The sequence below is a fragment of the Lactuca saligna genome, chromosome 6 (assembly GCF_052625555.1).
Source record: "Lactuca saligna cultivar CGN05327 chromosome 6, ASM5262555v1, whole genome shotgun sequence".
NCBI classification, from domain to species: Eukaryota; Viridiplantae; Streptophyta; class Magnoliopsida; order Asterales; family Asteraceae; genus Lactuca; species Lactuca saligna.
This window is the reverse complement of record NC_136422.1, coordinates 145,431,070-145,455,457: the sequence shown is the minus strand read 5'-3', so window position 1 is coordinate 145,455,457 and position 24,388 is coordinate 145,431,070. Positions and strand designations below refer to the sequence as shown.

At 38.4% G+C, this 24,388-nt stretch overlaps 1 pseudogene; it reads right to left on the bottom strand.

Annotated features, from left to right (window-relative positions):
• Nucleotides 1-8,448: 8,448 nt before the first annotated feature.
• LOC145001949 (zinc finger A20 and AN1 domain-containing stress-associated protein 1 pseudogene) lies at nt 8,449-9,301 on the bottom strand (annotated as a pseudogene).
• Between the last annotated feature and the right edge of the window lie 15,087 nt (nt 9,302-24,388).

Sequence of the window (24,388 nt, the reverse complement as noted above, 5' to 3'; positions counted from 1 at the left end):
GCATGTAATTTATATAAAATACTTCATATCTATGTGTAAGATGAAAGTAACTATGCACTCACCTGAAAGGTGGTGACTCAGCACTTCTGACAGCGCTTCGATACTCTCTAAACATTTTCCTTCGATAAAACCTAGTACCAATACCACTAAGGTTTAGTCTAATGATAACCGCGACTAATTAATAGTCTAGCTATTATTATTATTATATAAGCGTTAGATAACACTCAATATAACTCACAATAATAGCCCAAATATATATTTTAAGGTCCTAATAACATTACTATATCGAAACATAAGTTATGCTAAAGATAGGGTAGGCGTAGCTCACTTACAGCGGCTTTTCTCGAAAATCGGGCTTCGCTGGAGCAACGTTTCCGAGCCGAAAGACCCTTTTTCTCGGGACTCCGGGAGACTCGGGGCTTCCTTCGGATGCTAGGGGGTTTACCTAGGCTTTAGGGGGGGTTTGGGAGGCTAGAGAGAGAAAGAAAGTTTGGGAGCTGTGAAGAAGAGGCTAAACCCGACACCTCTACTTATAGTGAAATATCTGATATACTTGCCGAGTAGGGGGACCTACTCGCCGATTTGGTGCATGTGGTGGCCTTCTGGTGGTGCCACGTGTCCAATTATGGTGGTGCCACATCACCCCTATTGCGTATCAGCCTTCAAACTTAGAAAAATCATAACTCTCGCATACTAGCTCTGTTTTCAACTTTATTTTTTTCAAAGCGTAGGTAAAATCAAGATCTACAACTTTCATTTAGACTTTGTCGGCTAATTCTCGACCAATCTCAAATTTAATAGTAGGAGGCGTTTAGACTGTTAAATGACCGCGAAGAATTCGTAACTCCTTCATACGGACTCCGTTTTCATCTGTTTTTTTACTATTAAGTTCCTATTAATGAGATATTCAACTCTCAGTTAGGTCATGTAAGCCAAAAACTACTCGAACTAAAATTCGAATTTCGGGTCGTGCACTGCTAAGCCGAATCTTAGAAAAATCATAACTTCTTCATATGAAGTCAGATTTGGGCGTTCTTTTTATGAATTTTCTTGGTTTAACATATTCTACGACTTTCGTTTAGATCACTAAGGCTAAAAAGTCTTCCATCGTAAATTCACTATTTACTCTTCCCGGTGTCGTGCCGGTTCCGTCGCGAAACTTCGACGGGTCATAACTTCTTCGTTATAACTCGGATTTCGACGCTCTTTATAGTACGGAAACCTTGTGAAATATTCTACAACTTGGTTAAGATTATTTATTCTAAATAATCTTTTGTCGAAAAGTCATTTTCGACCCCTATTACCTCTAAATTGACTAGCTCGGATCTGTCGGCGTTACACCAGGTCTACTGAAAACCGTTGATCGAATAATTGTAGCATACATCCTCTGTGAACCCTCGTAACCCTGACGGTCCTGTCATCTACTATCTCCACATCCAGTGGGCAATCCAGCTCCCTTGGAGCGACAAAATTGCAAGAATGGTCCATGTGGTTAGGTCGAAATTGCCACTTTGGGCTAAACAAGTTTGGACTAGCACTCATGGTCCAAAGGTTTTCATTTTCTTGTCACTTTGGTCCAATTTACTTTAAACTTTTTTTGTAATGGCGATTTTGCCCTTAGATTTTGTTTTTTTTAGTTTTTTATTTATTTAAATAATTTAATAATTAAAAGAAAAATAAAAAAAATACATCTTTCTCTCTCCTTCCCTCCCCATCCTTTCTCTCATTCTCTCTCTCTCTCTCTCTCTCTCTCTCTCTCTCTCTCTCTCTCTCTCTCTTTTTTCTCCTATGAAAAATAAAGTCAAAATCCTCCACCCACTTCTTCTTCCCAAGATTTCTATGCTTCCTCTCACTGGCGACATTTCCCCTTCTCCGACTGATCCATTCTTGATTTGTTCTTAAACATAAACACATACCTGTTTTACATAAAAACACACATCAGATGAACCAAAATGAAGATGAACACAAGTGATCTGAAAAACATGAAAGCAAATGCTAAAGAACTCAGATTCAATATTTTTGTTCTTCAAAGATTTTGCAGATTTCGACTTTGATCATAAACGCAAAACACATGCACACAACCCATATTTGAGGTTGAATGACACCTCTCTCACCATTATCTCTCTACAGTCTCTCAAGAGCTTAGGCACACATATATTCACATTACGGTCGTCAACCCCACTGTTTCTCTTTCTTCATCAGGAAAACGAAGATGTTAAGACGTTGGGGTCATCTCCAACTGTGAAATCATTGTCTGCCATAAAGTTTTATCTTGAATCTGACTTGGTAGCTGTAGTGATGGTGGTTGTAAAAGAATTTGAGTCAGTGATGGTTGGATCTGTGAAGAAAACTAAAATCAAAATTAGAGCTTTTGGAGTTATGAAGGGTTTTCTGAAGATTTCAAGTTAAGTTCATCAAGACTCCAAAGATTTCAGGTTAAGTTCTAGGGTTTTCTCATTGGTGGTTATTTTTGGAACACGAGAACCAAATTCAAGAACCAAAATGACAATAATTTTGATTTACTTCACTATTAACAACATTTCAGATCTTACATTTTGGTCTTCTATTTGTTCATACCAAGTACACTTGAAGACAATCATCTTAAGTTTTGGGTTGATATTTATTTGAGTTTTGTTGAACCTCCCACATGCAAATTATTATTCCTAGAAGTTTGAGACCCACTCACCCGCATGCAATTTTTTCTCGCCGAAAATCAAATTTGAGACCCATCAGTAATTTTTTTTCTTGCCAAAAAATAATATCTCGCCGGAGCTAGTTAAAATTTCCGACGTTCGATTATTAGTGACGCCTGGTGTTGGTGGCGGCGGTAATGTGGACCGGTGGTGGTTATGATGGCAGAAAAGGACATTGCAGTTTGAAGGTCTATGAAGAGAGAGAGAGAGAGAGAGAGAGAGAGAGAGAGAGAGAGAGAAAGAGAAAGAGAGAGAGAGAGAGAGAGAGAGAGAGATTTTCTTTTTTTTTCTTTTTTCTTTTAATAATTATAAAAGTATTTTAATGAATAAAAAACTTGAAAAAACAAAAAACAAGGGCAAATTGGTCATTACAATAAAGTTTAAAGTAAATTGGACCAAAGTGACAAGAAAATGAAAACCTTTGAACCATGAATACTAGCCCAAACCTTTTTGGCCCGAAGTAGCAATTTTGACCTAACCACAAGGATCATTTTTGCAATTTTGTCCCCTGGAGCTCCTACAAATTGCTTGTTGAGCGCGAGCGACGCAAAAGATCGGGTGGCACCCGCATCAAACAGTACCAAAGCTGATATATCGTTTACTAAGAATGAACCTATAATAAAACATATAAGCATAAGTAACAAACAATATCAATAAAGAGATAAGAGAAATATGCATACACGTCACCACTTCAGGAGTTGCTCGTGCCTCCTCTGCAGTAAGTTGAAAAGCCCTACTTCGCGCCATAGGCGCCTCAGCCCGGCCCTGAAGGCCATCTGTAATCCTCAATATGGTAGAAGAAGGTACTGCCACCTTCCCTATTGTTGCTAAACTAGGGCACTAGGACCACTTGTGTCCCTTCTGATTACACTGAAAGCAAATCACATTTGGTGCTGTTGTGGTGATGATAGTGGCTATGCAATCTCGGCTCATATGACCAGTTTGGTCGCACTTGTAGCAGCCCGAACTCCCTGCCTTGCTCGTTCCCTCGTGCATCTTGTCGTATTTGTCATGACGGCCGTGACTCTGCTGGCTCCATGATCTATGATCTGATACCTTGGGCTTCTTGCCTGAACCCCCTGACTGACCCCCCTCTAGTTTCCTCTTCCTTTCCATCTTTAAATACAACTCTCTCTCTCTCTATCTTTCTCTCTCTCTCTCTCTCTCTCTCTCTCTCTCTCTCTCTCTCTCTCTCTCTCTCTCTCTCTCTCTCTCTCTCTCTCTCTCGGGACCGCCCGGACATTGGACCTAAATCCGGAACACATACTCTACATCGGGCTAGCCCCACCATCGGACCGAAGTCCAACACATACTAGCATATATAAACGGGACGACATTGGTGCCTTTGACCCGTTCGTACTGAAGGTAGACTCACCTCTCAAACTGGATGCTGATCTCGTGCGTGATGAATCTCTGTTGGCTGCTCCTACGACTCCCCGACTAACTCTATATAATAATACTTAGTCAGAAAACTGAAAATCCATCTAAGGGTAAAATGACCACTTTATCCCTGGTCAAAGTCAATGCTATGGTCAAAGTCAACATTCTGTGTTGACCAACTCGCGGGGTTCTATAACTCAGAAATCCTGGGATCGCGACCCAACACGTCGAGTCCTATCGAGTTGCTCATAGTCGCGACTTGGCGAATCAGCTCATCAAGTTTCGCCATAAACTAAAATTGGACAACACGACCCGAATCGTCGAGTCCCTCATGGACTCGACGAGTCCTTCTATCTGAATTGGCCATCTTAACAGATTAAGCCCTTATTTCTATATTCCATGTCCATAGCTCGCCTATTCACTGAAATGATATCTTTAAGGGTAAAGTTTTCAACTTTACCTATGGATAGCTCTTCTTGAAGGGTTTAGACAAAAACCCTAGTTCCTTCAGGACATAGATCTTGTCCCAAAAAACCCTTTCATCTCAAACCGAAACATGTAACCCTAGATCTAGGGCCTATAAAAGCCTCAAGCCTGCACCCTTCCATAGCCTTGTAAGCCCAAAACGCCATCATATCATCCTTAGCACTTGCATGGGGACTCTAGGGTCATAAAGTTTGCACCTTTATGTCCTCATAGCCCCTCTAGACACTAGATCTAGAAGAATACCCACGTAGATCGGTCCTTTGCCAAGAACTATCAATCTTGGACTAAAAACTCACATAAAATAGAAATGAATAGATCTAATAAAAGAATGATCAAGTGTGAGGCTTTGTTACCAGAAATTACAACTAAAGAAAAGAAGCTTCTGGGTCTACTCCTTCTTTCTCGATTCCTTTACCGTCCTATTATTTTACATGCTTCAAAAGACACAAAGAACACTCAAAATGGCTCTCACACTCAAGGAGCACTTTAGGGTTTTGTGGATGAGAGTTTGGGACAAGGATGTTGTAAATGAGGCCAAGGGGTGGGGATTACGATGCTTAAATAGGGTGAAAAACCTAGGAATTAGGGTTTAACCCTGGTCAGGCTGCTCACCGGGTCGATAACTTAAACCTCGCTCATAGATTACCCTCTACTCGACGAGTTAAGGCCACTAACTCGTCGAGTCCTTATCTCAAAGTAAATTAAATGCGTACCAGGGAACCAGGCGTTACAAAATCATTGAGGATGAATCGATCTAAGAACACGAAATCTCAAACTAATCGCCGAAACCGACGAGGTTAATCTGATTTAAGTTGTAGCTGTAAGCAAAACACATTGTAAAATGAAATGGGGTTTAGGAGAAGAAACTAGGGCGACAGGTAGGTGATCGATATCAGTGATGGACGCAAGTTAAAATATTTCCCACATGAATTGATATGAGGTACAATTCCTTATCAATTTAGCATTTTTCTTGTTTCTGTTTTTCGGCATGAAGTTGTATTTCACCTCGTATTTTGCTATTCTTCTAACATATTTTGGTCGTCAAAAGTTGGGCTAAATTGTGTTAATGAGAAATTTTCAATTCAAGTTGGTTTTCATTGCTTATTAGGTGTTTGATGGAATGTCTAACAGATATTTTTGACCAATGCTTGCTCAACAGCCCTACACAAGCAAGGATATTGACGTACCACTTAACAAGGTGATTAGAAATTATGGGAGTGATGTTCAACCCTTCAAGGTAAAATTCCCTTCTAACTTATAAATCCTATCACAGAAAGATGCTTAGTATAGTTTATTGAGGTGAAATTCATTTGGGAATCACAGTTTTTTTCATGTCAACTCTCTAGCTCTCTCATAACCATTTGTATGTATGCAAGTTTATTTCATTAGGTACATTTAATTTTTATCAATCATATTTTTTTTATATATACTTGGCTGACTCATTATGTATGCAAAAGGCAAGAAGTAGGGGTTTTTAATTTTTATTATATTGTTTGGGCAAATTCTTTTTTTATCTCCCATTTGTTGTCCTTTTCTTCTAATTGGCCGGTGTCACATCTGGCAAAGCACTAGGTGATTACACGACTTAATAACTTGGTTCATTTTTAACCATTCGAACCTAAAATGTCATTTGGTAATCTTATGGGTTTTGTTGGTTGAAATGAAAGAAAATGATTATTTGATTTTACCGTTTGTAGTTTTTTTCTATAATATATAAAAAGTTTTTTAAAATGGCATTATTTTTGTGAAATTTAAATGCATTCCATAGGGTATTCCATTTAACCTAATTAAGCTAATTGTATGATAATAACTTTCTTACTTCATCATGAGGTGTTATTTCTCATATTCATCTGTTTGGTTTTGTAAGAATATTTTGCATATAAGTTATTATTCTATTTGAATTATGTGTAAAGAGTATCCTATTCTTGCAGAATCACATAGGAATGTTCTACCATAATTGTATTTTTCGATATAATCACATAAGAATGATTATGGTAGAATCGCATAAGAATGATTTTGCCAGGATTCTATTGCAATTGGCTTAATTTTAATCATGAGTTTTGTTTCTTATGCTTTTCAGATGTTTCAAGTTTTACCTATGGATCACTTAGCGTCATTGAGTTTGTCTCCTTCCATAACTACTTGTATAAAGTCGTTCTCATGCAATGCAATTCTGACAGAATGTCATCTCACATAATGATAACGTATTTTGAAGTGACTTAAATGTCAAAGATACATATGACATCTAGAAATGGAACGAGAAGGTGAATGAGGATTCTTCAAGGATAACAATAGTTTTTTTATAAGAGATTTTAAGAATGATTGTAATTTATGTTCATAATTATATTTTTAAGAATGAATGTAATTACTGATTTTAAAATATTAAAATTCATTTCATATAAATTATTTTATTCATTCCAGGTTATTCATCTTGATAATATATGCTTATAATCTTTAGTCAAAATATAATGTTCTTTTCAAGAGAATCATAAACATATTCTGTTAGAATGTCCGAATTAATAAAATTATTATCCAGAAAAATTATATTTTTATAGTTAAAGAAAATTAATTATTCCCTAAAACCTGCAAATTTTCTTTTTTAAATTTATGTTAGTTGACTAAAATACTCTTACAATGAAATTAGATGGTATTTTTCAATTATCTTTAATTTAAAAATAAAATGATTGACTCCAATCATCTTACATCCAGACAATATATATATATATATATATATATATATATATATATATATATATATATATATATATATATATATATATATATATATATGAGTTATTTGAGTTCTTCCATTCCGTTTGTAATCATTTTTAAGTTTGATAATATAAATCTAGAAGGTGCTATTTGAGTAGTTTGACTCGTATATAAGAAGACTCCTTCGTTTTATTTGCAACCATTTAAGTTTGTGATTGTAAATCTAGGAAGGTGTTATAACAAGGGCGTAGATGAACCGAGCCAAACAAAGTTTGGTTTGTCTACAAAGTGTGGTTTGTATACAGCATAACATCTAAATCTCGAATTCACTTCGTACAAGATTTAATATATTTGAGCTCGATTCGTTTGTTAGACGAGCTCGGTTAATATTCAATATCAAACTCGTTAAAAAGTCTGTCTATTAATATTGTAATATATTTAATATTTAATTATTTAATAGGATTTTAATATATAAGTTAAAACTAAAATTTATATTATATAAATATATACAGTTTCATTTAGGCTCGCAAACCTAAACAACCTTCGCATATAAAACTGAGCTCGTTTAATAAACCAATATGAAACTAAGCTTGAGCTCAAGCTTTTACGACTCAATCGTGAATAAGTCATGATTAGCTCAGCTCATTTACACACCAATATATTCAATTTCAACTCAAACATTTTACAATCGATCCCGATCATAATATAAATCACCTCGTATATGCCCTAGTATTATTTGAGTTCTTTAATATAAACAAGACTCTTCCATTTCATTGTAACGACTTTTATGTTTAAGATTAAGGAGACGAAAAAAAACTTCCAAACATCCATTAGTATCGAAGAGTAACGCATGTGACAATATACTCTAAAACTTTCGAATGGTTGAGACCTCGTAATTAATAGCTGGTCAATCAATCATTCGACCGATGAATTAATTGCTTTATTTTGAATAAAAAAAAACCCTTCATGTCTGGTTAACCATTAAATCAACATATAATAACGAAATTCAATTATTTATTAAATAATTAGAATTCTTATAATAAATATTAAAATCAAAAGAAAGTACAAACATTACTTTTTTTTTTTTTTTTTTTGTGGTACGAATAAATAAAACAGGAGTACAAAGACAACCAAGAGATGATTGATGATAATCTTGAAGGAAAAGAACGCAAAATCGAACAAGCAACAATCCATCCAATTATATTCCACAATTAATCATCAAATTCGAATCCCCAATAACCCAATTCATTCCTTTATACTTTTTTTTTTTCGTTTGATTGATCATCATCTTCACAACCCAATAAAATCTGAAAGATTAACAAAATAAAAACCCTAATTTTCCCCATAACATACACCTTCCAACACACCAACCCCTAAATATACCATGAACCAGTGAAGAACCGGTTTGGTTTTGTTGAAGCCCCATCAGATCCGGTCCACCTTGTCGGCTCTGATAACAGGGTTCGCTTTGGCTATGGCGTCTTTACCGGTTTTCTTGAAATCGAATTCACAATCGTGTTTCTCCGGGTACCTATGGCTTCCACAGAACGTATCTCCACACTTGCAGATGAATCCCATCACGCCGACCTTTTTGTTGCAGGTTAAACACCGGTTCCGGACCTTTTCCTTTACTTCCACAGCCGCCGCGGTCGCAGGGGGCGGAAGAGGTTCAGATCCGGATGAGGAAGAGGAAGAAGAGGGAGTTTGATGAGGGAAAGATACGACCTTGTTGACGAGTTTATCGACGGCGGCTTTGGCTGAGGCGGCTTGTTCTTCCTTGATCCGGTTGTCACGGAAGCACTTTGAGCAGAGGTTCATGGTGGCGGCGGAGCCGAAGAAGCCGCAGCCGTTGGCACACGGCGCCGGTTCGGAGGGTTTGAAGCTTGTTCCGTCGTTCATCTTGTTGGCGTCTGAACCCATCTTCTGATTTCAATTTAGAAATCAAAATTCGAAAAATAGTCTGCAGAAATTGGAGAAGAAGAGGTGAAAAGATTGCAGGCGTAAAAAGCGAGGGTGGATTTATATAAAGTGGGGAAGAGGAGAGATAGTGATTTTCTTTTTTCTTTGAGCGGAAGTAAGGGTAATGAAAAAAGGATTGTTATGAAAAGACTAAAATACCCTCAGGATGGATTGTAAAATGCGTTGGATTAATACTTGGTGAGAGGGTTGTTTTGTCTATCCGATCATGGGAAACCGACTACCTTTAACACTTTCTTCGTCTTGTCTTGTAGCATTGGGAAAAGTAAAAGACAAATATACCCTTATACCTTTTAGTTAAGAAAAAGGTAAAGCTAAATATTGAATCATGATAATCAATTTTTATAATATTTAACAAATATGATCTTTATTTGAACTTTTATGAAAAAAACAATTCGATTTTGGGTAAGGAATCATTGCAAAATACTTATCTTTGATAACAAATGTCAAGTTGCATATCTAACTAAAGTTGATAAAATATTTTATGCTTGTTTGATTTGAATCGGTTGATGTCACCATAACTATTTTGAAAATCTTATTCAAATAACTATTCAAAATGAAGATTTAGTGTATTGTTCATAAGCATGGCCACAAGAATATTTCTAAGTGTAGGATGAGATCGGTTCTCAGACCAAACCGACCAAGAACAGGAAAAACCGATACCGAAGATGGATATTCTGGGAATTGAGAACCGAACTTATTTACATATTTGGTTTGTTTACGGTTTCAGTTTTAATTCGATTTGGTTTTATGTTTAATTTCCTTTGTATCGGGATGAGGTGGAACTGGACCGAACTAATCCAACATTGGAAAAACTTAAACCAAAAAAATGAAAATTCAAGAAACCAAGAACCAAATTGGATACCCTTATTTGGTTTTATAGTCAGTTCATCAGTCAATTCACACATTCATATTTATAAGGTTTTATCGCCACACTACATGAGTACAAAGTTCAATACAATGTCACGATTGTTTCAACGTAACATTATGCTAGGACATTGATGTTATGCCCTCAAACTCAAAGCTTAGCATACTATTAAAACATATTATCCCCAATAATACACTCAACATGTACAATCTCAAAACTTAGATATAGATTGTGGTTTGTGAATATTGAAACACACATGTGTTGATATGCTCTTAAAACTTTAAATAAGGATCTCCAAATCTTTCAAATACGTAACACCAATTTCTAGGTATAGACATTTTTGTTGTTATGGCTTTCAAGCTCAAAGGTTGGATTATATTGGCAACGACATGATGATGCTAGTACTACGACGTGGCGGTACCTAATGAAAACACATAGGTTAAGTGTACGCCACGTCATGACATTGTAATGACCACGACATAGCGACTATTTTATGCTAAACCCTAATTATGGGGTTTGTGCCCCAATTTAAGGGAAGTAAGGGATAGGGTTTGCACACCATCAGCCTCCATCACCTCCCTTTGACCATTGAAGAAACCTTAGTCTCCATTATGTCATTTTTGAATCTTTCTGGTGTTTTGTGACCTTGAAGGAGAAGAAGAGCACGTTTTGAGCATTGATCCAACAAACAAACCTCCCCATTATTTTGTTGCACACCTCTTGGACCTTTGTAAATCCTTATTCTTTTTTATTCAAAGCTTTTAGATCTGGGTTTAGAAGCTTGTTCTTCATATTCTTGTTGGTTTAAATGAGTGGATTCCATAAATTTAGCAACTTTATCAATCCTTGGGGTCCCTTTGGGGTATGTTCTAGATCTAGATTTTTATGGTGCTTTTGGTCTCATGCACAAGTATGCATTTATTTCTTCCATGTTTTTGACCTAGTTTAGAAGAGATGTGCATTAGACACACATGTGCATAAATCACTGATTTTTATGATGCATTAGGTGTATGAAAAGCCTTCTGGAAAGTATAGATATGTGGCATTGGCAATTAGGAGCTTAATACATTAAGATGACCAGAACAATTCCCACGACATAGAGAATTGGCCTCTACAATGTGATGAAAGACAATCTCCATGACTGTTTTATCTTGAGGCCACCACGACATGGAAGAAGCTTGGCCACGGTGTAACACCCAGCTGTAAGACTTTTGACTGTTGAATTTAACTTTGACCATTGAATTTAGGTTAATTTGAGGGTTTTGAGCGGTAGTTTAAGAATTGGTCCCTGATTATTGTATAGGTAACATATAGTACCAGTTCCTAGATTGTGAGTTGTGTTGTTATCTTCTAGATTGCAAGGTGAGTTTTATCGTTATACTTTGTACTGCAATATGTATACTTGTATGTAGGATGTTGGTATGTTGTAGTGAAATGTTAGATTGGCATATTTGTTTATGATTACTTGTTTTAGTTAGTTATTCGTTTATGTTCATATGTCGATATTTTATGGTTGGGTTGAGGTGCTCCTGCTTTGTGATGTTGGCCAAGATACCAGGGAGGTCCAGTGTACTGTATGCCTTGCGAGGCAGTCTAGTTAGATGATAGGCGTAAGGGAGCGGTCTAAATATTATAGGCCTTGCAAGGCGGTCCAGTAAACTGTAGGCTCAATATAGCGGTACAGGTGCCCTACAAACCTTGTGAGGTAGTCTAGGCAGATTGTAGGCTCATGTGTACATGCATTGTATGTATATTTGTGTGTAGGGTATTTTAGGGGAACTCACTAAGCTTTAGCTTAAAACTATGGATTTCAATGTTTTAGGCACTTAATAGGATCGGGGGAAAGCGAAGGCTTAATTATACACATCATCCTATGGATTTTAATGTTGAGAGACATTATTTGATATTCTGATTTTATTATTATGTTTTGGAAACAGTGTTTGATTGACTTATGGTTTTTATGAAAACGGATTTTAAAAAATCAAAAATTTTTACTATGTAATTATTCTTATGATAATCATTGAGTTGGCCTAGACTGTCCATCCTAGGAGGATCATATTATATGTATATTATGTAAACAATGACTCATTAGATGGTTGATATATGAACATTGTTTACAAGGAACTCAACCCGCACTGGAATTTATGTTCATATGAGCTCAAGTAAGTCTCCCCAAAATACCCCTCCATATGATATGTTTTATGCTATGGTATGATAATTTCATGCTAGATTAGGGGCTAACGATTTACTCAGAATTGCATGATAAAATGCTAGGAGACATGCCTTTGTGTGCCTATTTGTATGGGCTTATAGATAATGCTATTATCATATTAGTTACTTCTTAGGATGGCATGTATAGGTTATATTCTGAGTTGAATTGCCTGATGCTCGAATGTTGCATGCTTTGTGCTTTAGTAAATTCTATTGGTACTAACTAACTAGTAGATAAATGCGTTGGATTACATATTATCGTGATTGGATAATTTTAGAATGGTAGGTTTAACTCTATTTCATAGATCTTGTTTGAGTCCAACCGTTGTAGCAAAAGTTCCTTCTACAACTGATAGCATAGAGGGGATGAGGAAGGGAATACTATGAAACCCCTAAAAGATGTTTTGGTGCGTAGCACGCCTTCTAGTACGAGGAATTTACTAGTTGGGAAGAGCGACTTGGAGGAGTTGGGGTAGTCCGTGAGGAGGATCTAAATAGGTGTGGAAGGTAGTATTGGGCCCATACTACTAGAAACACATGATTTATACCCGATACCAGGAAGACCACGATGAATTTAAGGAACTAGAGAATGTGAAACTTCTCGTGTATTTGCTAATTGTATATGTGGTTATGTTTCAGTATGGTGGTGACACATCATGGAGCAGGGGGTTCAGGATCGAGATCTGATTCAGGCACGGGCACCGAACCGATTGATGAGAGGCTACACGAGTTCATTGTATCTTAAGGTTACTAGGGCCATCCTTGATGCGACCTCGATGATGTTCGGGTCAATCAAGGAGGGTATCATCAATCTGATGGAGGATCACCTTCGGATCTTCAGGGTCAATCTGGCTACTAGCCATTTTGGGGCCCACACTCACTCCTTCAATGATTTCTGGGGATGTAGGACACTAGATTTGTTTGGGGAGAAGGACCTCATCGTATCCAGGCATTGGATAGCTGACATTGAGTGTACCCAAATGACAAGCTTCTGCCCTGAGGGGTCGAAGGCGAGGTTCATTGTAGCATGTTTGAGGGAGTGAGCCTGGGATTGGTGGAAGGAGGTCAGGTATGATTTGGGAGCCCCAGTCATTGAGGCCATAACCTAGCAAGATTTTGTTACCTGGTTTCGAGCAAAGTTTTCACCAATTGTTGAGATGTAACAGTTAGCGAGGGAGTTTCTAGACATGAGGCAGACGACTGAGATTGTAACAGAGATCACTGCCAAGTTCAGATAGAGGGCTTTGTTGGCACCCGAGTATGCAGTAGATGAGGAGAAGAGGAAGACTCGATACCATGAAATACTGAGATCTGACATCAATGAGTTTTTTAGTTTTTCTGCTTGCCCGAATTTTGATGACATGATATACAGTGCTCGGGGACGAGAGATTCATTTGGATCACATAGGGAAGAGGAAGGCAAAGCACGGGTAGACAGTTGGAGTTTCAGTGAAGAAACCCAAGGATTTCGACTCTAGGCCGAAGGCCAGTAGGGCCAGAGTCATTGTGGAAAATGCGACAGGTCGCATGATAAAGTTTGTAGAGCTGGTGGTTCGGGTTGCTACAAGTGCAACGAGACATGGAACTTTGGTAAGGATTGTACTGCTGCTAACATCACCACCCAGACATCAGATATGATTTTCTTTCATTGCAATCAGAGGGGCCACAAGAAGGCCAATTTCCCGAGTTTAGCATCAGGAGGACCAATAGTAGCACCTTCTCTAGCGACCCTGTGGATTATTAAAGGCCACCACGGTAAGGCGGATGCACCTGTTATGAGGAGTAGGGCTTTTCAAATGACATCCGAGGAAGTACATGTTGCACTGGATGTGGTGACAATTATGTATCTTCTCCTTAACTATTTATTTATGTTGATTTCTCTGCGTATATTGTGTGTTTGGTTTTAGGATTGTTCCTTATGAATGGTATCTTTACTTTGATATTGTTTGATTCGGGGTCTACCTAATCTTTTGTATCTCTTGCACTCAGAAAGAGGTTTGTTAGAGCTCCGGGAGAGCTGGATTATCTATTAGAGGTTGAGATTGCAGATGACCGATGTATCCGGGTATCGAGGGTTCATCGGGATTATGTTCCAGAAATATTCAGCAAGCAGTATCCGATCGATTTGGTTCCCATTCCTTTATGCGGGAACAAGGTTATAGTGGAGATGGATTGGTTGAGACCCAATGGGGTGGTGATTGATTGAGACCATTAGATAGTGCGTGTTCAAACCCCAAAGTAGGAGATATTTGGTGGTCTAAGGAAAGGGCGCTCATCACGGGACAATTATGTTTAGCTGCTAGGGCCAGACGCTCCCTTCATCGTGGTTGTTCAGGTTACGTCACCTATATTATGGATACCCGGGAGAAGGGTAAGGTGAATATAGATGATGTGCCGATTGTACAGGAGTACCCAAGTGTGTTTCTTGGGGATTTTCATGGAGTGCCGCCGAAGAGGCTAGTGGAGTTTTGGATTGAATTGGTCCTAGTGCGGCTCCGATAACTAAAGCACCATATCAGTTAGCTGCTCTAGAGATGCAAGAGTTATCTACACAGTTGTAGGAGCTATTAGACAAGGGGTTCATCCGACCGATTAGTTTACCTCGGGGGATGTCGATCATGTTTGTGAAGAAAAAGGATGGGTCGCATTAGATGTGTATTGACTACCGGGAGCTGAATAAGCAAACGATGAAGAATCGTTATCCACTCCTGATGATTGATGATTTGTTTGACGAGATTCAAGGTGCATATTGGTTTTCCAAGATTAATCTTTATTTGGGTTATCATCAGATAAGGGTTAGGGAGGACGATGTGCAAAAGATGGCCTTCCGAACTCGTTATGGTCATTATGGGTTCATGGTGATGCCCTTTGGGCTCAACAATGCTCCAACCATGTTCATGGACCTGATGAACCACATGTTTTGACCGATGTTGGATCGGTCTTTGATTGTATTCATTGACAACATCCTGGTCTATTCCAAGACCTAGGAACTGCATGATAAGCACTTAAGGGAGGTATTGGAGATCTTGAGGTGGGAGAGGCTATATGCGAAGTTCTCCAAGTGTGTGTTCTGGTTGTGCGAGGTGTAGTTTCTGAGGCACCTTGTCAACCATAATGGTATTTTGGTCGATCTGGCCAAGGTCGAGGCCGTGATAAGGTGGGAGGTTCCGAGGTCTCCATCTGAGATTCGCAGTTTCCTTGGTTTGGCAGGTTATTACATGAGATTTATTCAGGATTTCTCCAAGATAACAGTTCCTCTTACTCGATTAACGAAGAAGACTGCCACTTTTTGTTGGAGGCCTGAGCAATAGGCAACGTTTGAGACCCCGATACAGAGATTGTGCAAGGCACCAATTCTGACCCTGCCAGAGGGTATTGAGGATTTTGTGGTTTATTATGATGCGTTGATCATGGGTTTGGGTGTGGTTTTGATGCAGAGGGGTCGCGTTATTTTTTATGCTTTGAGGAAACTAAAGCCTCATGAGGCGAATTATCCGGTGCATGATTTGAAGCAGGGGGCTATGGTTTTCGCCCTTAAGATTTGGAAACATTACTTCTATGGGGTTTCTTGTACTATTTACACGGATCACAAGAGCCTGAGGTACTTGATGGATCAACTGAATCTGAATATGAGGCAATGTTGGTGGTTGAATGTGGTGAAGGATTATGATTATGAGATCCTTTACCATCCAAGGAAGGCCAATGTGGTAGCCAATGCTCTCAGCTGCAAGGCGTTCACTCCAATCAAGGATAACTGTATGAGGATGATAGTGATTACTCCACTCTTTAAGCAGATTCGAGATGCTCAGGTCGAGTCTATGAAGGAAGAACATCAAAAGAGTGAGTACGTAGTGGGTCAGGTGGCTTCCTTTTATTATGATAGTCAGGGTTTATCGACTCTCCAACAAAGGGTGTGGTTCCCTTATTGGGGTGATGCGTGTCAGGTTCTGATGGAGGAGGCGCACAAATCGAGATTCTCTATTCATCCCGAGGAGACAAAGATGTATAAAGATCTCAGTCATGATTATTGGTGGCCCTGTATGAAGCGGTATATTGCTTGGTCTATGGTGAAGTACTTGATGTGTAGGAAAGTCAAGTCCGAACATCAGCAGCCTCACGACAAGATGCAACTGTTAGCCATTATCGTTTGGAAATGGGAAAAGGTTACCATGGATTTCATTAGAAAGTTGCATCGGACAACGCGCAGATTGGATTTTATTTGGGTCATCGTGGATTGATTGACCAAGGGCGCGTACTTTATTCCGATTCAAGAGAGTATATATTAGAGAAGTTGGCTGACATTTATATCATGGAGGTTATGGCATGGCATGGGGCGTCGGTGTTGGAGATATCTGACAGGGATGTCTGGTTTAATTCTAGGTTTTGGAAGAGGTTCCACAAGGAGCTAGGTACTCGTTTGCACTTCAGCACGACCTTTCACTCGCAAATAGATGGTCAGAGTGAGCGGACCATCCAGATATTGGAGGATATGTTGCGGACATGTGTTCTAGATTTTGGTGGTAGCTGGGATATGTATATTCTATTAGCGGAATTTTCTTATAACAATAGTTATCACGCCAACATCAATCGACCTCCTTTTGAGATGCTCTATGGTAGTAAATGTAGGACCCCAACATGCTGTGGTTAGGTCGGTCAGCGAGTCATGGGGAGTACCAAGGTGGTACTCAAGATGTCCGAGTTGATTCAGAAGGCTCGGGGTGGACTTCCGACAACCCAAAGTCGAAAAAAGAGCTATGCCAACAAGCATCATTTAGACCTAGAGTTTAAGGTTAGGGATATGGTTCTCCAGAAGGTGTCATCTTGGAAAGGTATCACCCGATTAAGGAAGCGGGGCAAGTTGGGCCCTAGGTATATCGTTACTTTTAGAGTTATAGCCCGGGTGGGCAAGGTAGCGTACGATTGGATCTTCCAGAGGAACTCATTCAGATTCACAGTACTTATCACCTCTCTCAGTTACGAAGGAGTTTGGTTGATGATTCTCTAGTGGTACCATTGGAGGATATTTAGGTGGATGACCGTCTGAACTACATTCAGAGACTAGTAGTGATCCTCGACTAGAAGACGAAAACCTTGAGGAATAAGGTTGGTGAAGGTGCAGTGGAAGCACCACAAGGGTTCAGAATGGACATAGGAGCTGGAGGACGGGATGATGGAGCACTACCCAGAGTTATTTCTGACAGCGGACTTCGAGGATGAAGTTTGATTCAAGTGGGGGAGAATTGTAGAATCCAATTATTTGGTATCTCCATTTTATCCCTTAACCTATTTGAGTTTGCACATTTGGTCCCATTTAGTTGAGTTTCATATTGCATCTCATGTGTTGGGCATACAGGTGGGTACACGCAGCATACTCTTGTGATCTGATCGGGGAAGCCCAACTAGTATGATGGGTGTATGTGAGGTACGTCGGGCATACTAGCTCAACCTTAAAACACTAATTTTAAGGGTTTGCTCCCCTATTTAAACCACCTTATGCCTCCCTTGGACATTCCTAATCAACCACCTTCCCTCAAAAACCCTAACCTTGAGTTTAAGCCTTATTTGTGAGAGTTTGGAGCTTATTAGTGACTTTTGGTGCTTATCCGTTGAAAAAGAATGCTATTGAAGAAGGAGGTGTTGCTTGTAAGCTTATAGATCCAGAAACTACTCCTCTTTGTGCATATTTTGAAGGTATAAAGTTTATACCTTTATGTGTTTTTTTTATCTCTATAGATAGGTTTTATGATCTTTTTGGCCCAAAGTTTGGACCTTTATGAGTTTGGGACACTCCAAAGCATATTACCTTTCCTTTCATACATGTTAGGTCTTGTAGATTCATAAAAGTGGTTGCTTGATGGTCCTTTTCTAGCCATGTAAAGGCTTAAAGTTTTAGACTTTATGGATTAAGACATTATAAGAAGGTCAAATCTGTGTTTGGATGCACGTCTTAATGATTAAGACCATTTTGGTATGGTGCTTGGGGTCAGACGAAGTGCCCCCCACATACTACTGGCTATGCCCAACATAGCCAGGTGTGACCCCGTTCCTGCCTAATTTCGAAGTATGCCCCGTGTAGGAAGAGAGTAAACCCAACGTACGTGCCAGAAAGTTGAATTTTGGACTTTTGATCAAGATTTAGGGTTTTGGACCATGGGAGGGGCAAAATGGTATTTTTTCACTTAAGGGGTTTAGTTGTGGGTCTTGGAACTGCGAGTTAATTAATGAACCTTAATTATTAATTAGGGTTCATTATTGTGTTATTAGACGGAGTTTAGTTCCAGTAGTTCGGGTGCGAGAATATCTCTCATCAGTATCAGGTGAGCTTCCTTCACTATATATATGGGTCGAAGGCATCAATTTTTGGCCCACTAGTTTATGTTATAGTTTGATGGTTGACTTCATGACAACTATCAGTTATGCATGTGTTTTCTTGACAACTCTATGATTCTTTGTTATGATATTATATTGTAGTAGTAGTAGGGGGTAAAATGACCTGATATCCGGTTGGAATAGACCAAAGGGGATTGCAAGAACCTAGATATGCTTGATGGTATCCAGTTAAAATAGACCGAATGGGATAGCAAGCATGAAGATTTGCTTGATTGTATCCGGTTGAAAGAAACCAAAGTGATCGGAAGCACCCATATATGCTTGGGTGTATGTTTATATGGTATGGGGTATTTTGGGGGAACTCACTAAGATTTGTGCTCACACTTTTCAGTTTATGTTTCAGGTACTTCCACTTCGAAGGGGAAGGGCCTAGACGGATCGCATCACATCACCCTATGATTTCTGCATTTTGAGATTTTAGGAATTTGTACTCTGATAATATGTTGCTATGATACCCTTTTGACTGATTTGATATGAGTGTCGTATGTTTTGAATGAATTTAAAAACAAAATTTTTATATGCATTTTTGGGATGTTACGATGTGGATCCTAATGTTAATTCAAATTTATAGGTTAATAATTAAGGATTAAAATCAACTAACTTGAATTCTCTTTTATCATATTTTTGATGTATTAGGAAGATAAAAATGTTCTTATTAATTCTTATGGAAATGGTTTTCCTCAATATTCTAAATATGGTCTTCAAAATTTCAAATCAAGGTGAAACTGTTTTCCCTTTCTTAGGAAATGATGGAGTTGGACACTATGCTTCTTTAACTCTTCCATCTTCTCCTCATGTGATTGTCCAAATGTCACATTTTTCCTTAAGTTGATAGATATGAGACTACTCAATCCCTATTGGCATGTAAACATCAAGATGGAAACTTTGTGTGTATGCATGTTCTGAAAATGAAATCGTACATTGAAAAGTTGGATATATTGGGTGTTGTTTTCCCGAGGGAGCAAGCCATTAACTTGGTTCTTCTCTCGCTTCCAAACTAATTTTATTAGTTCATGAGAACTTTTCTATGAGGAATATCGACATGACCCGAATTATTCTAACCCGGATGTTGATGGTTACTAAAGAAAAAATGCGTAAGAGCACATCTAAAGTAGAGATGCTTATAAGCTCTAATTTCAAGGTTTCCATGAACATTGACAATGGTGACATTTGTGATCCAAAAAAGATTTCTCTTCCTAATGGAAAGGGGTCATCCAAGATCAAATCGTTTGATAGTATGGTAAAGAGAAATGCTAGTTCTGGGATCGTTACATGTGTTGACCCCAAAGAGTCCATTTTTTTACTACCAATTGAACGGATATTGGACACAGAACTGCCAATACATGAAAGATCTTAAAGATAGTAAAGTCAAGTCGTATGGCTCTACTTTAGGTACATCCATTATCTGACTCTATTATTTTGTAAGTTCCTATTCATAGACTCTTAATACATGATGTGATGATCACATTTTGATGGTATTAAAGGAGCTAAGAGAAAAAAGGAAGCTTGAGCAAGGTAAGATAAATCTGATCATGGGAAATGGACTTTGGTCACACGGTTCGAAGATCAGAATTTAGAGATACTACTAATGAGTTGGGATAATTTAATAGATTGTTATTACTCTTCAGTGATGCCTAGAAATATAGTTTTCATTTTATACGTTGTAAGGATAAGTTCCAACTTTTTGTTTATTTTCAATAATGTGAAATTTTGGTTTATCTGGTTGCCTTAATTTATATTTCCTTGCAATGGCATTTATGAAAGTGTTGGTTATGTTTCTAATATTAGCAATATTAATTGTGGATTTAATTCTTATGATATCACATGTGGTATTGTCATAATTGACCTAGTGAAAAGAAATCTCATCACCAACTAGACAAATACTTGGTATTATACAAGTCGCATTGTATAGTATATAAGAATCTTGTTTATTGGAAAATTGTAACTAATTTATTGATCGATTTTTATGTGAGTCAAGTGAAGGACTAATAGATCTAGTACATGTTGATATGGACTATTCAAATCCATCACAAAGGATGATAACTCTATTCGGACACATCCGGAGCACGCCCCGCGTACAACGAAGGATGTCAACACTCGCACTCGAGGACTTCGTATGATGCATGCGCTTACGAACTCGGAGCAGTACGCCCCGCGTACTGCGAGGCCTCAGCCTCCTATAAATAGGATACGAGGGCAGCCGACAAAATTGCTATTTTTCTCTCTTCTCTCTCCCGTTTTGCATCGTTTTGCATGCCAGAAATACCCCGTAGCCCCGATAATATTCCTGAGTCCCGAAGCAAGTCCCGAGATCCCGAGAAGTGCGGTTTCCAAGCCGAAGCTCTTCCCGCGAGAAGTTCAATTTTTGTTGAGATCTTCCAGATCTGCTGAGGATTACTACTTTTGCAAGTCGTAGTGCTGTCCGATCATCTTCTGATCAAGTGAGTGTGTAGTTAATTTCTTCTAACGCATAATTATGAAGTATTTTATATGAAATATGTGTTATGTGTATAATTTTGTTGTTATGTGCGTGAATGTATATTCACTCTCTTCAATCTCATAGATCTGATTTGTTTTCTATGAAATACGTGTTATGTGGGTATGCCTCATCTGTTATGTGAAATATGTATTGGATGAAAATGCTATACAGGTTTTAAACTATGTATATAAATATATATTTTTATCTACTAATATGTTGGGTAGAACATGGGTAGATAGTTGGTGTGTAATAAAAAGATGAGAGGCCTTGATTTTGTTGTTGTTGACCTATTTTTTTAGCGGAGTATGGATAACGATCACGAACTCCTTCTAGACAGTCTCGTGGAACGCTAGCAGGTTCATAACCTGTAGGTGTTGTGAACGATGTGTTCACCGGTGTACTCTATCCCCCTCATGGTTGCCTTTAGGATATCTATTGTTGAGGAAACCCCTTAGCAGTAATGTCCGTCCCGATGAAAATCCTAGATTAGGTCCCTTGAGATAGATGTTGTTTTAGGGACGTAAAGTGAGGATAACGGGAATGGGTAATCGGGATAGTGATTGGTTGGTGAAATTAAGTATAATTTATTTATTGTGGGTTGAAAACCCTATATGCTCACCAGGCTCCCAAGCCTGACCCACTCAGTTTTATTTGTATTACAGGAAGTGGCGCAAGGGCGTAAGATGGATGAATCATCGAGTTGTTTTGTTTACAAGTCTGTATATGTATATATTTGTTGAATGACTTGTAATGTTATCGTTTATGCTTTATGGTCTGTATCGAAACATGACACCCCGAGTTTTGATTATATAATGAAAATACATTTCTTTTATGAAATGCTTTGGTAAACATTGTTTTATCATGTTTTGTTTTTGGGAACAAATTCCGCAACTCTTTCAAATCAAAAGGATTTACTCTGAAATTATTTTAAAAGCATAAATGAAAATCGGTCTTTTTTGGGGATGTCACAATAAATATAGAAGCCCATATTTAATTAGTAATATCTTTGATCTCTAAGTTAATCCTAGATTAATTATAGATCAATACTAATTAAATAATATGATCTTATATTAATATATTAGAACTTATAATATATTAATAAATCATAACTTATGCTATTCTCAAATATTATCCATAAATTGTTCGGGTGAAGTGCAACCCAAATGGACCATGCCGGGTCGGGTCAAGTACATACCAAATATAGTTATGGACTTAGACACTATATCCAACAGTCTCCCACTTGGATAAGTCTAATAATTATAGTTGCAAGTATGACTTCAGGAACCGATAAGCAATCGTAGCTCTTTAAACTCTGTTGAACTAGAATGCGCCATTTTAGATAAGTGATCATATAATCCTCTGTTCTAGATATCAGCTGGACAAATACATGGAACATGGTCTTACTTATTGTCCAACATTTGTTTCCCGATTTCTGATTTGTTTGACATAAAACTTAACTGAACACATCAATTTAGTTCTGACTGGGCCCGGTACATAGGTCAAAACACAATCATCGAGGGGTCGAGATACTAGCTTCTAGTCCAAGAAGGAACAAATAAACTTCGACTCATATGCTTGTTCTACCACTCATTGAATTATACACAAAGGCACGTTTTATAACATCGATTTACCAATGCGTTTTCGTACAATCAATGCATAATCAACTCGTAAGTAACAAATCATATCTCTAGGTTTGAAGACTTATATGATATTACCATCTCACGATCACTCGAGATAAAATTCCATGAAGTGATTCCAGTGAGCGTGGGTTGAGTCCAATGCTCAGAACTTATGCGCACTCATGATTGTTGTAGCCATGTCCAACACCTTAGACATCTGCAACCAATCATGACAGTATTGATTCATACCTACTTCCGACATATGACCGACTGTGGAGGTTTGAATAATATGATATATCAAACATAATTATTCTGGAAGTCAAAACATGCAAAAGAAATATAGTAAACGATTGACAAGAGATAGCAACACTTTACTCATAAATAAAACACCTTTTATTTATCATCTAATGTCAATTACACTTTACAAATTTCGTAATTTATCTAACTACCAAAACTCATATCATCCTTCAGCCCTATGCTCCGAGCTGGAGATGCTTAACCCTACTCAGTCCCTTCGTGAGGGGATCTGCTGGGTTCTCATCTGATGATACCCTCTTTGCCACAAGGATTCCTTATTCTATTCGATGTTTGATGAAGTGATATTTTCTGTCAATGTGTCTGGATCTACCATGATCTCTTGGTTCCTTGGCTAAGGCAACCGCACTATTACTGTCACAGAAAATCTCCATTGGCTCTTTTATAGCTGGTACAACTCCAAGGTCTCCGATGAAGTTATTTAGCCATATAGGCTCCTTTGATGCCTCGCTTGCTGCTATATACTCTGATTCACAAGTGGAATCAGCCACTGTCTCCTGCTTGGAACTCTTTCAAGTGATTTCTCCTCCGTTTAAGGTAAAGACCCAGCCCGACTGAGAGCGGAAATTATCCTTATCAGTCTGGAAGCTAGCATCACTATACCCTACAACTCTCAAGTCATCACTCCCACCGAAGGTAAGGACCCAGTACTTAGTTCTTCGCAGGTACTTGAGGATATTCTTTACCGCAGTCCAGTGTTCCTTGCCAAGGTTCCCCTGATACCTGCTAACCATGCTCAAAGCAAAGGCTACATCAGGTCGAGTACACGTCATAACATACATGATCGATCCTACAGCTGAAGCGTAAGGTAGTCGACTCATTTCTTCTATCTCAGCCTCAGTACTAGGGCTTTGTGTCTTACTCAATCTGGCGTTACTCTGAATGGGTAACTCACCTTTCTTGGAGTTATGCATGTTGAATCTTTTCAACACCTTGTCCACATAGGTGCTTTGACTAAGTCTAATTAGTCTTTTACTCCTGTTTCTCAAAATCCTTATCCGTAGGATATAGGCAGCTTCACCAAGTTCCTTCACAGCGAAACACTTCCCAAGCAGGACTTTACATCCTACAGGGTTTGAATGTCATTTCCTATGAGTAGTATGTCATCCACATACAGTACCAAAAAGCTGACTATGCTCCCACTAGCCTTGACATAAACACAAGATTCATCTTCACTCCTAGAAAAGCCAAATTCCTTGACCTTTTCATCAAAGAAAAGATTCCATCTACGAGGTGCTTGCTTTAATCCATAAATGGAT